This window comes from Eulemur rufifrons, chromosome 1, assembly GCF_041146395.1.
Source record: "Eulemur rufifrons isolate Redbay chromosome 1, OSU_ERuf_1, whole genome shotgun sequence".
In the NCBI taxonomy this organism is placed as follows: Eukaryota; Metazoa; Chordata; class Mammalia; order Primates; family Lemuridae; genus Eulemur; species Eulemur rufifrons.
Window position 1 is genome coordinate 85681118 of NC_090983.1, and position 16531 is coordinate 85697648.

Genomic DNA, 16531 nt, shown 5'->3' on the forward strand with positions numbered 1-16531 from the left:
CATCAGCCTAGCTCACAGCAAACTCAAACTCCTGGCCTCAAGTGATCCTTCTGCCTCAGCCTCCCAAGTAGCTGGGACTACAGGCATGCGCCATCATGCCCAGCTAATTTTTTTTGTATGTATTTTAGTTGTCCAGCTAATTTCTTTCTAGTTTTAATAGAGACGGGGTCTCGCTCTTGCTCAGGCTGGTCTCAAACTCCTGAGCTCAAATGATCCATCCGCCTCAGCCTCCAGAGTGCTAGGATTACAGGCGTGAGCCACCAGGCCCAGCCTGTGACCTGGGTTTTTTAAGGGCCAATATCTCTATCTACTTCCTTCAAGACACCCTTAATTAATACACAGTCTAAACAAATACGGCATTTTTGTCATGAAAAAGTAGCTAGTGTGAGCAACCAGACTGTCACTCTCAAGCTACTCACACTTAGAAATTCTGGAGCTATGACTGAATGACTTAGTCCATATCATGAAGAATTTAAATTTTTTATTAGATCAAGCCATCAAGTTAAGAGATATAGGTTTGCTTTCATAATTATTACAATGTATATTCTCTTACTATTAAATCTCATAATGCTGAAAGCAAAATCCCTTGCATAGCAGATACAAAAAAAACCTCTCTTAGCGAACTGAAATTATTTTTCAATTATATCATGGACAATTTATGCTCACTTTTCAATTTTGCAATTAGACTCTGAGCAGCTCAGGTTCATTTAAAATATACTCATAAACACTAGCACCAACAAATGAGCCATCACTGTCATACGAAAATATACATTTGTCTTCAATACTACTTAAACAAAATCTGAAGCTTAATGAGTCAGATAATGAAAACATTTTCAAATCAGTTTCACAATCATTTTTCACATGTTTTACTCAATTCAAAAAGCTATATAATCAGAAGAATACCTCAAAGAACCACCACTCTAGGCATTTCATTTGAAGAGGTTCTCCTAGTACCTCACAATGCAAAAGGACAAAACTATAAAGTACATAGAACTTCATTAAGGTGAGTTTGAAAGAAACATCAGTGCTCATATGCAAAAATGCAATGTGATTTATTTTTAATCTATACTCCATTATTTGGTAATATCTTAATTACTTGGCACAATCAAAGAATGAGTCAATTTTCTAGATGACTGTTGTACTCTTTTTTTTTCATTATTCTTTTTAAAACAATATACAAGGCTGTAACACTGTAATATAATAAATAACCTTTGTGGGTTTTCTTTTCTTTTCTAAGTAGGTACGTGGACAATTTACTCCTACACTAACTGGCTCCAAATAGTGGTGGTTTTAAACTATTATACTTAATAAATACTTTTTATAGTTCCATTTCCTTCTTTGATTTCAGCTGTCAGTTCTTACTGTTAGTGCTCCTATAGTGGGCAGCCTCTTCCACTTTCTATTTTTGTTTCTAATTTTCTAATAGGAAAAACAGACTGTGTGCCCCAATCGCCTATTAATCTAGTGCCATCACACTGGCTAGATAAAAATTTTAATGATAGATTGGCAGAGAATCACTATTCTGTCTGTTTATTCTTAAACATAGTGATCAGTGAGTCAATTAGAGGTTACCTCAGTCACCTGTCTATAAATGAACTCTAAAATTTGTACTACATGCCATAGTCACTTGTCCACCAGTAAGGGTCGATAGTTTTTTTCCTAAGTGACCTAATTGAGTCAATAGGAAAGGTCTTCCAAGTACTTGGGTAATTTCCTGTAGACAACTGGCAATTCTAAGAACAACATTACAAAGTCTTGAAGAACAAAATACAGAGTTTCACTGCAGCATGCCTGAAAAGCTATCTATTATATTTTGAAATATCCCCCAATAAACTTTACTCCATTAAATTCAGGGGCTAAAGAAAGGCACATAATCAACCTGATTTCTAAAATGATTTGCACTTGGTACAGCATAAAGTTGGAGTTACCAACTTTTACCATTATGGATTTAGAAGACAAACCCCATGTAATCCTTGGGACTTCATATATTAAGACTTAATTAAAAAGACCACTCATTGAGACCTATTGCTCCTTTTCTTGGTCCCATTTATCCTGCCCTATCTTCAAGCAAATTTGTCTAAAGATAAGGAGAAAGGAGGACAAGTAGGAAGAGGAGAAAAAGGAAAAGGAAGCAGAAGCTGTGAAACTTTATAGTGAAATTTTGATTAAAATGGATCCCCACTAAGTCATGAGAAGAGGTATGTCTTTAAGATTAGAAATAATTTAATTAGTAGCTATTTCTGTAATCTTAGTGTGACTTTCACAAACAAGAACATCAATTATCCTTTATCTTAGTACCAGCATTTCTGTAAGCATTTTCACAAATGCCACATAAACCAAGAAAAAATAACACGAGAAAAGTTAAGTCTTTTCTAAAATTACAGTGTAGGTGTTAGACGTTCATAGAGTATGACCACATATAAGCTGCATTTAACATTGCACTGTCACCTATTTATTATTGGTCCTTCATTTCAGTAGCAAGCTGAATGCAACAAAAATTTGTATAGCAGCTGTACAAAGTTCTTTAAGGCATAATATAATTTTCATATACCAAAAATATAGCTTGAATACTAGACTCAAAACACTTTATTCTTTTCTTGCTTTAATTTAATTTAAAAATCAGCATTCATTAAAAAGAAAACCAACACTCACAAAAAACTATGGAATGTGTATGTTGGATAATATACCACGATACAATCTTTTGTGTAACGTAGAATGACAACCAGAAAATTTCATTCTAATTTCTCATATGGACTTAACAAAACTTCAGAGCTGGAAAAGACCCTCCAGGTCATGAATATAAGATTTTAAACTTGGGTTTTACAAATATAAACTGCCATTCCAAAAATCATGACAAGTAGAAGTGACAATAATCTTTATGAAAAAACAAAAGTCCTCACACCTGTAATCCTAGCACTTTGGGAGACTGAGGCGGGAAAATCACTTGAGGTCTGGAGTTCGAGACCAGCCTGAGCAAAACTCTGTCTCTACCAAACAAAACAAAACAAAACAAAACAAAACAAAACAAAACAGGAAAATTAGCCAGGCACGGTAGTGCGGCCTGTAGTCTCAGCTACTTGGGAAGCTGAGGCAGGAGGATTGCTTGAGCCCATGAGCATGAGGTTGCAGTAAGCTATGATGATACCACTGCACTCTATCCCAGGCAAAAGAGCAAGACCCTGTCTCTCCCCGCTCCAAAAAAAAAAAAAAGAAAAAGAAAAAAGGAAAAAAACAAAACAACCGCCCCCCAAATCCATTCATAACTAAAAAAGTCATGCATCTCTAGATCAAAGGTGATTCATAAATAAAGTTAATGTCAAACTAACATACTCTTTTTTAAAACTGAGGTGAAAATGAAATACATACAATTAATCATTTTAAAGGTATAAATCAGTGGTATTTAGTGTACTCCCAATGTTGTGTAACTACCAGTTGTCTCTAATTTCAACTTTTTCTTACTCCATAAAATGCACCATCATCCATTAAGGAATCACTCCCTCTTCTCCCCTTCCCCCTTGTCCTGGTGAACTCTAACCTGTTCTGTCTCTGGATTTGCATATTCTGGATATATCACATAAAAGGAATCATATAATATGTGACCTCTGTAGACTAGCAATATTTAAAGAATTCTACTTCTAAATTTCAATGACTTTATATGCTGCAAATATACCCAAACACATCTAGGAAAGATTCACAATTACATCAAATTAATATAAAAACCTAGTTACCTAAAGTCAATCAATGGACTAGGAAAAACAGGTTAATTTCTAAAGTTTCAATAAGAATGTTCAAAACTTTAAAAAAAAAAAGGGATGATTTTAAAGAATCTTCCTACCTACTCTTTATATTACTGAGAATAGCAAGAAATCACCAAAAGTTTGACAGTATCCCAGTTGTGTTATGACTTAATTTTATATTAACAAAATTTCAAGAACTAGGAAAAGAATGAAGAAGAAATGAAGGACAAACAAATGGATTTTTGTGCACTATATTGCATGTTAGCAGGTATTTCTTAGTTGAAGATTTAAAACTTATTTTCAAATAACTAAACAACAAAAACAGTATAGGTGGCCATTCACAGAATGGAAAAATGAACTGTATATATTTCTATAATACCATTCTGTAATAAAAAAGGAACTATTCATACATGCATCAAAATGGATAAATCTGAAACATGTTGAGTGAAAGAAGCCTTATACAATAAGAGTATCTAATATTTCATTTATATAAATCTTAGAACAAGCAAATATAATACACAGTAGAAGAGAATTAGAACTTTTGGTTGTTGCTTCTGGGGCTGTGGGAGTGGGAGCTGACCAGGAAAAGAAAATGAAGGAACTTTCTGGGGTGATGGTAATGCTTTATATCTTGATGGATGTACGGGTTATAGAGATGTATACGATTTGTCAAAAATGCATCAAATGGTACATTTATGACTTATACATTTTTCTTTATGCATATCTACCTTTAAAAACTAATCAAATACTGAATTCTGGCTAATAATATGCAATGCTAAAGTGTTTAGGGGTCAAGTATACCAATTGGTGCAAATTAATTTGAAGTGCATCAAAAAATAAGATGGATTGATGGATACGGGATAAAGCAAAAGAGCAAATTTAATTGTAGAATTGAATAATCTATCAAATTTTGTAAATGTTTGGAAAATTTCAAAATAAAATGAAAAATCAGACTAACAGCAGATCTCTCAACAGCAATCAAGATGTTAGATGACACTAAAGGTTGGGTGCAGTGGCTCATGCCTACAATCCCTTCACTTTGGGAGGACAAGGTGGGAGGATCACCTGAGGCCAGGAGTTTGAGACCAGCCTGGGCAGCATGGCAAGACATTGTCCCTACAAAAAATGGAAAAATTAGCCAGGTGTGGTGGTGCACACCTGACGTAGTCGTACCTTACTCCAGAGGCTGAAGTGGGAGGATTGCTTGAGCCCAGGAGTTCAAGGTTGCAGTGAGCGATGATGAGGCCACTACACTCTAGCCCAGGCAACAAAGCAAGAGTCTGTCTCTTAAAAAATAAATAAATAAATAAATAGAATGCTAAGTTCAAAATCATTTTTATTTTTGAGAGAGACTCTTGCTCTGTTGCTTGGGCTTGAGTACAGTGGCCTCATCATCGCTTGCTGTAACCTACAATTCCTGGGATCAAGTGATCCCCTCACTTCAGCCTCCAGAGTAGCTAGGACTACAGGAACCTGACACCATGCCTAGCTAATTTTTTAAAACTTTTCGTGGAGATAGGGTCTTGTTATGTTGCTGAGGCTGGTCTTAAACTCCTGGCCTCAAGTGATCCTCCTGCTTTGGCCTCCCAAAGTGCTGGGATTACAGGCATGAATGAGTCACCATGTCCAGCCCTGAATTTAGCATTCTATACTATCAATCAGGTCTGATGTCAGAATAAAGACTTCAGATATGTAATGTCTCAGGTTTACTTCTTAAGCAACCTTTCTTAGGAAAACACCTCAGACTATAACCTAGCAAAATGAGTATAAAAAACAAGAAAGAGGAAGGATCCATGGCATTGAGCAAACAGCTGATTCAACCCAGGAGGGCAGTGAAGGGATGAGAGTTCTGAGCAGGACATAAGAATCCAAGAGAAACTGTATGAGGAAAAGAGGACTCCATGAAACAGAGGCTGCATAATGTTGAGGATATGTTGATGGTACATTATTGTTTGTCAACTAGAAAAAAAAGACAATTTTCTTCACTCCAGGAAAAGTGAAGAAAATTAGAATAAAGTCATACTCCTAAGGTATAACAAATAACAATGTGACATGATTTTGATAAATTGACGGAAGCATAAAAAAGAATACATTTGATTTTTGGTGCTGAAACACTCTTCAAATGACTCATGAATCCTGATAATAAAACAGCAGATAAGGGAATGATAATCAATTATAGACCCACTGTACTGATTTTTACGTGTATGTAATGTTTTGAATTTTTAAAAAACTATTTAAAAAGAAAGCAAACTTTCCAAAAAGTTAAATTTTAGAAATATAGTCAATTCTACACTGGCTCAGTTTTCTAACCCAGTCCTACTGCCTCCAAATGTTCATAAGGTGTCGAGCATATTGAAGGATAAACATGATGATGTATGAGTTCAATAGAGGTAGAAGTTAGCAAAATTAACTGAGTAAAAACATTTAAATCTGAACATCTTTTTTTTCCTCGATCAACTTGATTGTTATCAAAATGGTCTAAAAATAAGTTCTTAAAATTCCTTCAAAACATTTCTTTTCCATGGTCATATCACCCTGAGTAAAACAAAGATAACATCTGATTTTCAGCCACAATGCCAAAACAATTCAATGGGTCAAAGAATAAATGGTGCTGAGACAAAAACTAGATATTCACATGTAAAAATGAATGTGGACCCCTACACCTCATACCAAACACAAAAAATAGATTATTCATTTTACACATTACAAAGAGCTTATCTTCCAAGTTAGTGGTCTACACTTTTACTTCTGATCTGCTCAAATTCCTTGCCTATTGCTTTAGAACATGTGTCACTTTTGTATTAAAGTGTTTTTTTGTGTACTTTTTAATAGGTATATGGTCATACAGTAACCACAGTGTAACTTAACAAGCACTTTTATTACTCTCTTCTCCCAAATTAGTTCTCATCTGCTGGTTTGATGCTTGACATGTTGTTATAGGAAATAAAATCTTTTATTTCATATAATAGTCAGTAGGCTCAAAATATAAATATCCTGTTGAACCACAAAATGTTATTGCAACTGGACAATGAAAAATATAGATTACTGATATCAGAGTCTTTCTAGTTTACACGAAGAGGGGTTAAAAAGTGAAAGAGCAGCAAGACCTAACAAAAGGAGAATGAGAAAAAACTGGCATTTAGGGAAAACAAGGCATGGCATACCAAGTGAAAACAAAAACTGTAACTTGGATATGCTTGGTGTACAAATATTTCTATTGTGCTCAGATACATGCTAACATGGCTTAATAAAAATAACACAAATGAACTGTATGAAATATGCAAATGTTATTCTGCATATTTCAGAATATGTTTAAAAACATGTGCTTTTTCCACCAATACTATACATACAGAGGTTGAGCATCCCTAATTTGGAAATTTGAAATGCTCCAAAATTGTACATTTTGAGCACCAACAGGACAACACAAATGGAAAATTCCACACCTGACCTCATGTGATGAATCAAAGTCAAAATACAGTCAAAACTTTGTTTCACGTACAAAGCTATTAATAATGTATAAAATTACCTTCAGGCTATATATATATAAGGAACGTAAATGAATTTTCTGTTTAGACTTGGCTCTCCATCCCCAAGATATCTCATAATGTATTTATAAATATTCCAAACTCCAAAAATATAAAAATAAAACTAAAAAGATCCAAAACATTTTTGATTCCAAGCATTTCAGATAAAAGATATTCAACCTTATATATGATGGATATTCTTTTCTACTTGACTTTCTAGTTTTAAAATAATTTGACTCATCAGAAGTTGCGTAAAATAGTACAGCAAGGTCCCAGGTATCCTTCATCCCATTTCCCCTAATGATAACATGACAACAGTATAGATCAATACCCAAACCAGAAAAGTGACACAACTTTATTCTTATTTCACCAGTTTTACATGGATTCATTTGAGTGTGCGTAGTTCTGTACAATTTTATCACATGTATTTACTTAAGTAACAACAACAACTACAATCAAGATAAAGAGCCATTTCACCACCAAAACAATTCCTTATGCTACTATTTTATAGTCATACCCATCAGCTCCTTGACCCCATCCCTAATGACTGGCAACCACTAATCTGTTCTCTGTCACTATATTGCAAGGATATTATAGGAATCGGATCATATGGTATGTAACCTCCAAGATTTTTATTTTACTTTGCATATAACAGTATCTCATTTTCTTGCACTTTGCTTTATAGTGCTTTGCAGATATTGCATTTTTTTTAAATTGAAGATTCGTGGCAACCCTGAAATGAACACGTCTAACGGCACCATTTTTCTAACAGTATGTGCTCACTTACTGTCTCTGTGTCACATTTTGGTAATTCTTGTAATATTTCAATCTTTTTCATTACTATTATATCTGTATGGTGATCTGAGATCAGTGATCTTTGATTTTACTATTGTAATTGAAGTACTAACAAACTGCACCTATATAAGACAGTGAATTTAATCCATAAATGTTGTGTGTTCTGACTGCTCCACCAACTCGGCCAATGCACCATCTCTTCTCCCTCTCCTCCAGCCTCCCTAATTCCCTGAGACACAGCAATATTGAAATTATGCAAAGTGATAAACCTACCTGTAAGTATTCAAGTGAAAGGAAGAGTCATACATTTTGCACTTTAGATCAAGAGCTAGAATTGATTAAGCTTACTGAGGAAGGTATGTGGAAAGCTTAGACAGGCCAAAAGCTAGGCCTGTGGCACCAAACAGTTAGCCAAGTTGTAAATGCAAAGGAAGAGTTCTTGAAGGAAATTACAAGTGTTACTCCAGTGAACACACAAATAATAAGAAAGCAAGACAGACTTACTGCTGGTATGGAGAAAGCTTCAGTGGTCTAGATCAAGCCAGCCACCACTCTGCTTTAAGCCAAAGCCTAATCCAGAGCAAGGCTCACTCTTCAATTCTCTGAAGACTTATAGAGGTGAGGAGGCTGCAGAAGAAAAGTTTGAAGCTAACAGAGGTTGGTTCATGAGGTTTAGGAAAGAAGGCATCTCCATAACATAAACAAGCAAGGGGAAGCTGCAAGTGCTGATGGAAAAGCTGCAGCAAGTCATCCAGAAAATCTAGCTAAGATCACTGATGAAGGTAGCTACAGTAAACAACAGATTTTCAATGGAGACCAAACAGCCTTCTGTTGGAAGAAGGGGTCATCCATCCATGATTTTCACAGCTGGAAAGGAGAAGTCAATGCCTGGCTTCAAAGTTTCAAAGGGCAGGCTGACACTTGTCAGGGGCTAATGCAGCTGGTGACTTTAAGCTGAAGCCAGTGCTCACCTATCATTCTAAAAATCCTAGGGTCCTTCAGAATCATGCTAAATCTACTCTGCCTGTGCTCTGTAAATAAATCAACAAAGCCTGGATGATTGCATATCTATTTATCACATGGTTTAGTGAATATTTTAAGCCCACCATTGAGATCTACTGTTCAGAAAAAAAAAGATTCCTTTCAAAAATAACTGCTTATTAACAATAAACGTGGTCATCCAAGAGCGCTGATGGAGATGCACAAGGAAATGAATGTTCTTTTCATCCCTGCTAACACAACACTTATTCTGCAGCCCACAGATCAAGGAGTAATTTTGACTTTCAAGTCTTATTATTTAAGAAATACACTTCATAAGGCTAAAACTGTCATAGTTAGTGATTTCTCTGATGGAATCGGGCAAAGTAAATTGAAACCTTCTGGAAAGGATTCATTATTCTAGATGCCATTAAGAACATTGGTGACTCAAGGGAGGAGGTCAAAATATCAACATTTATGGGAGTCTGGAAGTTGACTCCAACTTCATGGATGACTTTAAGGGGTTTAAGACTTCACTGGAGGAGGTAACTGCAGATGTGGTAGAAATAGCAAGAGAACTAGAATTAGAAGTGGAGCCTGAAGATGTGACTGAATTGCTGCAATCTCATGATACAACTTGAACAGATGAGTAGTTGCTTCTTATGGATAAGCAAAGAAAGTGGTTTGCTGACATAGAATCTACTCCAGGGGAAGAAGCTATGAGCATTGTTGAAATTACAACAAAGGATTCAGAACATTACATAAACTTAGTTGGTAAAGAAGTGGCAGGGTTGGAGAGGATTGACTCCAATTTTGAAAGAGGTTCTACTATGGATAAAATGCTATGAAACAGTATCACATGCTACAGAGAAATCCTTTGTGAAAGATTTCAATCAATGTGTCAAATTTCATTGTTGTCTTATTTTAAGTATCTGCCACAGCCACCCCAACCTTCAGTAACCACCACCCTGATCAGTCAGCAGCTATCAACATTGAGGCAAGACACTCCATCACCAAAAAGATTAGAACTCACTGAAGGCTCAGATGATTGTTAGCATTTTTTTTAGCAATAAGGTAGTTTCAAATTAAGGTGTGTACACTTTTTTTTTAGACAAAGACATGGCACTTAATCAACTACAATATAAGGTAAACATAATTTTTATATGCACTGGGAAACCAAAAGATTCTGTGTGACTTGCTTTATTGCAGTTGTCTGGAACTGAACTTGCAACATCTCTGAGGTATGCCTATAATTCCTTTGGGATCCATCTAAGTTGCTGTGTCAATACAGTCATGCACCACATAACAATATTTCAGTCAATCATGGGCTGCATATATGATGGTAGTCCAGTAGGACTAATGGAGCCGAAAAATCGCTATTGCCTAGTGATATAACAGCCATCGAAGAGTTCTGGCTCAACACTTTACTCACATTTGTGGTGATACCAGTGTAAACAAACCTATTGCACTGCCTGTTGTAGAAAAGTACAGCCCATACGTTATGTACAGTACATAGTACTTGATAATAATAAGTAAGTGTGCTACTCATTCATGTATTTAATGATAGTATACTTTTTATCATTATTTTACAGCACACTTCTACTTCTAAAAAAATAAAAAGTTAACTGTCAAATAACTATGGTAAGTCCTTTAGGAGGTATTTCAGAAGAAGGTGTTATTAACACAGGAGATGGCAGTTCCATGTGTTATTGTTCTTGAAGACCTTCCAGTGGGACAAGGTGTGAAGGCAGAAGACAGTGATACTGATGATCTCGACACTGTGTAGGTCTAATGTGTTTCTTTCTTAGTTTTAAACAAAAATGTTTAAAAAGTAAAAAATAAAACAATTTAAAACAGAAAAATGCTTAAAGAAAAAACATTTTTATACAGCTGTACATGTTTGTACTTTAAGTGTTTTGAGAAGAGTGAAAAACTTAAAAAAATTAAAAAGTTTATATAAAGTAAAAAAGTTACAACAAAGCCAAGGTTAATTTATTACTGCAGAAAGAAAAATATTTTATAGTTAGTGGAATCTAAGTGCACAGTGTTTATAAAGGCTGTAGTATAATGTCTTCGGCCTTCACAACTAACTCGCTGAACCGCCCACAGTAACCAGCAGTTCCATAAGCTCCATTCGTGGTAAGTGCTCTTTACAGGTGAACCATTTTTTATCTTATATACCATATTTTTATTGTACCTTTTCTATGTTTAGATATACAAGTATTTACCATTGTATTACAGTTGCCAACACTATTCAGTATAGTAACATGTAATATAGGTTTGTGGCCTAGGAGCAATAGGCTACGGCATAGACCCCAGGTGTGTAGAAAGCTAAACCACCTAGGTTTGTGTAAGTACACCCTATGATGCTCGCACAACAGTTAAATCACCTAATGACACATTTCTCAGAACCTATCCGATCGTTAAGCAAGGCATGACTAAACTTTACTTCTTTTTGTGGCTATGTAGTATTCCATGGTATGGATGCATTACAGTTTAGCCACTCAGTGAAGGACATTTGGGTTTTTTCCAGTCAGATGCTTATTTTTAAACAAAGCAATTCTGTAATAAGCAAGCTACTTTCCCAAGACGATTTTAAAATTGAGGGCCCATTACAATGAGGGCCTAATGTTCATTTAAACTATTGCTTTCCATACACATATAGAGGTTTTTGATTTCATAACATTAAGACCTTTGTTATTTTTAAGTTCCAGAGCTTCCCTCCCCAGTGAGGGCCAAGGTAGCAAGGTAAATCTGAAGTTAGTGAAACTTCTACATTAGACTGTAAAGTGATATTTTATTCCAGTTACAGAACTTCTTTCATGTAGAAGACAGGTTAGTGAAGTTAACTGTACAACTAGTCCACAAAAGGAATTTATAATTGTCATCTATCAAACTAATGTTAGGAGATGTCAAATTTAGTACTTTAAACCCTTAGATCAGATAATATCAAATTATTGCCTTTTGAGAAGAAGGGTCAAGAATATTTTTACAAATGTAGTTTATTTTCTCTAATTTTTGGGGGTAGGAAGTAGTTTTAGGGAGTTGTAGGTGAAAACAGTCAAGCAGACATCATTTAAATATGCTGGATAATCTAATTTATGAAATAAGAAGGCTCAAAAACCTTACAGCTTTGCCTAGAGAAGTGAGCTTACAGGTAGAAATTAAAAAACATCACAAATCTAAAATTCACAAGGCAAAGAGAGAACAACAAAGATCATAAAGTACACGGTTTCAAAATTCTCAGAAAAAAATTAATAGGTGTGTGTCTGGAGACTAAGAACAGGTAAGAAGAGGCAAAATATTAAAAAGATAAAATCTGAGAACACAAAACCAAATTGCTGGAAAATAAAGCTGAGAATTAGCTTTGAGCCAGGACTTAGTAGCTCATCTCTATTTCAATCCTCAGCCAATAACTAATTGAATTAAATTCTGGAAATGATATACATTCATGACCATGCTAATGCCTTATCAGGTACAAGCAAATTTTTTAAATTATGTAACATTTCCTTATTTGAGAAGCAAAGTTAACCTGACAAAATTTTAATCACATGATTTCATTCTTTGCACATGTCTGTATTATTAGTAAACATTTCATAGGAAGTCCTAGGGATTAAGTGGAAGATGATTTAAGTTTTTATAAAGTTTACTGTTATATTGAGAAAAAACTGAGAAATAACTGATAAAAATACTGGGAAAAAACTGGCTCTACAACAGCCATCTCAGATTAGTTATTAATATCTTAAGTTATAAGCAATAAATTATTATCACTACATGCAAATGTGACTAAAACAGAGACTATTGATTTTGTGGTTTGGCACTGCAAGAGCTATTTAAAAATTTCATTGCCATTTGTTACCACGTCTCCTTGGCATATGGACTGCCAACATATTTACAATAGAGCATGGAAAGTGTTAATAGTGAAATTTATAATTCAAATAACAAACCCATCAAACATTAAATGTTTATTGTTGCAATATTTTCAAGAATGGAAAAAATAAAACTCATCAATTCTCACTACTTTATTTCTGAAGAATTAAAACTTAATCTTAACTCAAATGGATATAATTAGGTATTCTAAAATGCCAGTTCAACGAAAATACTCTTATTACTTGTAAGGCATGACAACACGTCTTCTGCATAAAATTTGACAAAGCTTATTTTGATTTTATAAGATTTTCTACTGCTGCTGCCATGTAATCCCTCCCTGGAGGAGCACCCAATTGTATTGGGTTCAAAAACTTGGGAGGCTGCTCATTATTCAGCATAAGGTGTAGCATAATGCCTCTTCACACCTAGGCATTACTGTCAGAAAGGCTTCATAATAAAACTATTTTCATGCTAAACTTAAATTTGTTTTAACTGTACAAACACCAAAGACATGGTGAAGACCCAGTATATTTTAAAAGGTGCCCAGGGAAAAGAAAGGAACAATAATGCCTGGTGTGTTGTTTCACAGAAAAGAAATACTCAAGTATTGATAAATAATGAGAATTAAAAAGAACAGGACCAAAACTGTAGGTAGCATATGGCCACAATGAATTCAAATGACTTGCTTAATCTTAACTCTATAAGGAGTTCAACTGTCATGCAGTAGCACAATGAATATAGATAGCAACTATATAAACTAGATCTTGAAACATACATCAGCTGAATAAATTTGAAAGATATTACAACAGTTTACCACTACAACAAGAAGCACACTAATCCTCTTGAAATATATTCCATAAATGCTTGCATTTTAATTCAAAGGCAAAAAAACCCTTATAAGTTAAAGAACTTTTCTGTACCTTATGACCAATTTCCCATGTACTTTTTGCTTCAAAAATGACTAGCTGCAAACTGCACTTAAGTAACTACATAAATTAATACACCCATGGTACTCCTTTTTAACAGAACATGTTCTCAGGCTGCAATACCACCTTGCACATATGAACAACAAACTCTTTTCTCTAAACATGTATGAAAATAACAATAGTTAATATTTAATCACACAAACCATCAATCAGGCACAATGCTAGGGGCTTTACATACTTTAATTCTCATAACTCTGCAAGTTAAGCATTATCATCCTCATTTTACAGATGAGGAAACTGAACTAATGATCATAGAGGGAGTCCAACAGCCAGTAAGAGAATGGAGAAGTCTCCTATATTTTCAATAGCCCTGACTGTACATAAATATCATCAGATTTGAAAGCATCAATGGTATAATTTATCAATTAACCGGCAAGTTTTGGAAAATACTATGCTGGCAATGATTGTTACAGGAACTTTGTGGGGAGCTGAAGGGACTTAACTTACAAGGCTACATATTTCATTTTTTAATACATATCCAAATTTCTCCCAGGTCCTGAATCTACGGATCTATGTCAATTCTGTATCTAGGTGTATTAGATATGGAATATAAATCATTAAGCCAGCAGTCTTCTCAGCCTCTGAAGAAAAGGTCTAACATTTAGTCAAACCTCAGATATTTTTTCAGAATTTAAGTTTAATCTCTAAAAGCAAGCTCAGAAATGGGCCTAGAATTTTATATCTGATTACAAGTATGTCTACCACACACTGTAGAATCATTGTTTAAAGACATATTCTCCCAGGCAAAAAAGCAGAGTGTTACTTGGAAAGATGAGCATTTAAAACAAAATGTAGTGAAGGAGTTATAACAGAATGCCCTAAAATATAGTTAAATATACCAAATTTTAATAAATTGAGGCATGTCCAATTACTTTAGTCATACTGGTATCTTACTAAATACTTTGCAGATTTTGTTTCAAATATTATAAATGGGTGAACTTCCCAGTTTGACTTTAATCATCTTTTCGCTATGTAAAACTTCTTATTATCAATGACATTTAAACTAAAAGCAAAAGGGTTCTTCAAAGTTATAATTAGGCCAACTATATAACCTTTGAGATATTCTTTGGAAAATTTTATTATAAAAAGCATATGCTATTTACTAATCCTCACTATTTCAGAAAGCACCTCTTTTACTTAGTTGACTTGCTATCCCAGGACAATTATACCTGGGGCATGACAGCCTCAACAATTTAAGTTTCTTTTTTAAAAAAGTTCAAAGGACAGAGGCACCTGGTTGCAACTAATAACAACAAACAATAGAAAAGAACAAAAACACGAAAAACCTTCAAACACCCAGGGATTTTGGGGGCAACTTAAGGCACAAGCATAAAAACGTGTGTAAATCTGATCCCCGGGGACCGGGCACTGACAGTCATTCAACTTTCCAATATTCTCATTGTGCTTTTTCTGGTACCACACGCAAAATGTACCTACATTTTACCAACTGGTCGGAATTGAAAATTCTCCCGATGTAAGGCCAGGGCGTGCGGCCGTGGGGCCGGTGGGGGAGCCCGGGGCACCGCCGCCAACCACCAAGAGAGTAGAACCACACACGGCACCCGCTCCTGGCAGGCCTGCTGTAGCTGGTTCCCCAGTCCCTAGGGCTGCAAGAGCAGCTGTAGCAGCAGCAGCAGCAGCCATGGCAGGGACTCGGGAACCTTTCCCCTGCCTCCTCCGCTAGGCCTCGAGGGGTTTGCTTTTCACATGGCCCCCGGGTGGAGGCGGTGGGCACAAGGTAGTGACTGCAGCTACAGCCTCAGCAGCCCGCCAGGCGAGTCCGGCTCCCTCAGAACCCGACCTCCCGGCAGGCTGGCAGCAGCGGGACAACGGCGGGGCCCTGACTGGAGCGCAGACGGCTCGGCGGGGAAGGCCACCTTCTCACACACATCACTCCCCTGCCTGCCTCCTTCTCCGTTAGCGCTACCGGTTGGCGGGCGGGGGAGGGGAGCGAGGCGCGTTATTCCCGGGGAGCTGAAGGGGGGAGGGGAGGGCATCTCTTACCCGCGTTACTGAGGAGGAGGAGGCGGCTGGAGCGCGGCGCGGCGGGGCGACGGCGGGGCTGGGTGGGTGCAAGTAAGAGTCTTACGAAAGGGAATTAACCCCATCACCAGCCCGGACACCGGCTCCAGCGGCAGCCGCGGCTGGCAGAATCCCGCCCCTTCCCACCACGCACTAGCCCCGCCTCTTCGTTCTTTTGAGGGGCAGGCGACTAATCATAGGGTGTACATTCATGGAGTGACACGAATGTCACCCAATCACGCTTGAAAAAACTGCCCTCTCTCCACCCCTTTATCTCCTCCCGGGCCGCGGGAGAGCCTTGCCAAGTCTTTCTCCACCCTCTAGGGAAAAACAACCAATCCGTGGTAAGGAACCGCCCTTGAAGGACGCAACAGCCAACCAATAGTAAAACTAGGAGGACAGCCATTTTGCCCACTTGTAAAAGAGCCACCTTTTCCCACGAGTTGGAGCCTGAGGTTGGGGAGTTTCGGGAGTTTTTACTGACCTTGGATATTTAAGAGACAACCATATTTCCTCATGAAGTATTTATAGTGCTTTGTAGAGGTAAAGGAAAATTTTCATCCTCCATGTGGGGCGAAGTGAGGCACGCTGCTTAAGGGTTTGGCTCCTCCCCTTAGCA

The 16531-nt window shown here is 36.6% G+C and overlaps 1 protein-coding gene across 1 annotated transcript in view; it reads right to left on the minus strand.

Moving 5' to 3' along the window:
• Positions 1-16044, minus strand: part of R3HDM1 (R3H domain containing 1) — a 177406-nt gene extending 161362 nt beyond the window's left edge. Inside the window, exon 1 of the mRNA XM_069458784.1 lies at positions 15895-16044. The gene's annotated coding sequence lies outside the window, so the exon portion shown is untranslated. The remainder of the gene's footprint in view (positions 1-15894) is intronic.
• Positions 16045-16531: the final 487 nt, after the last annotated feature.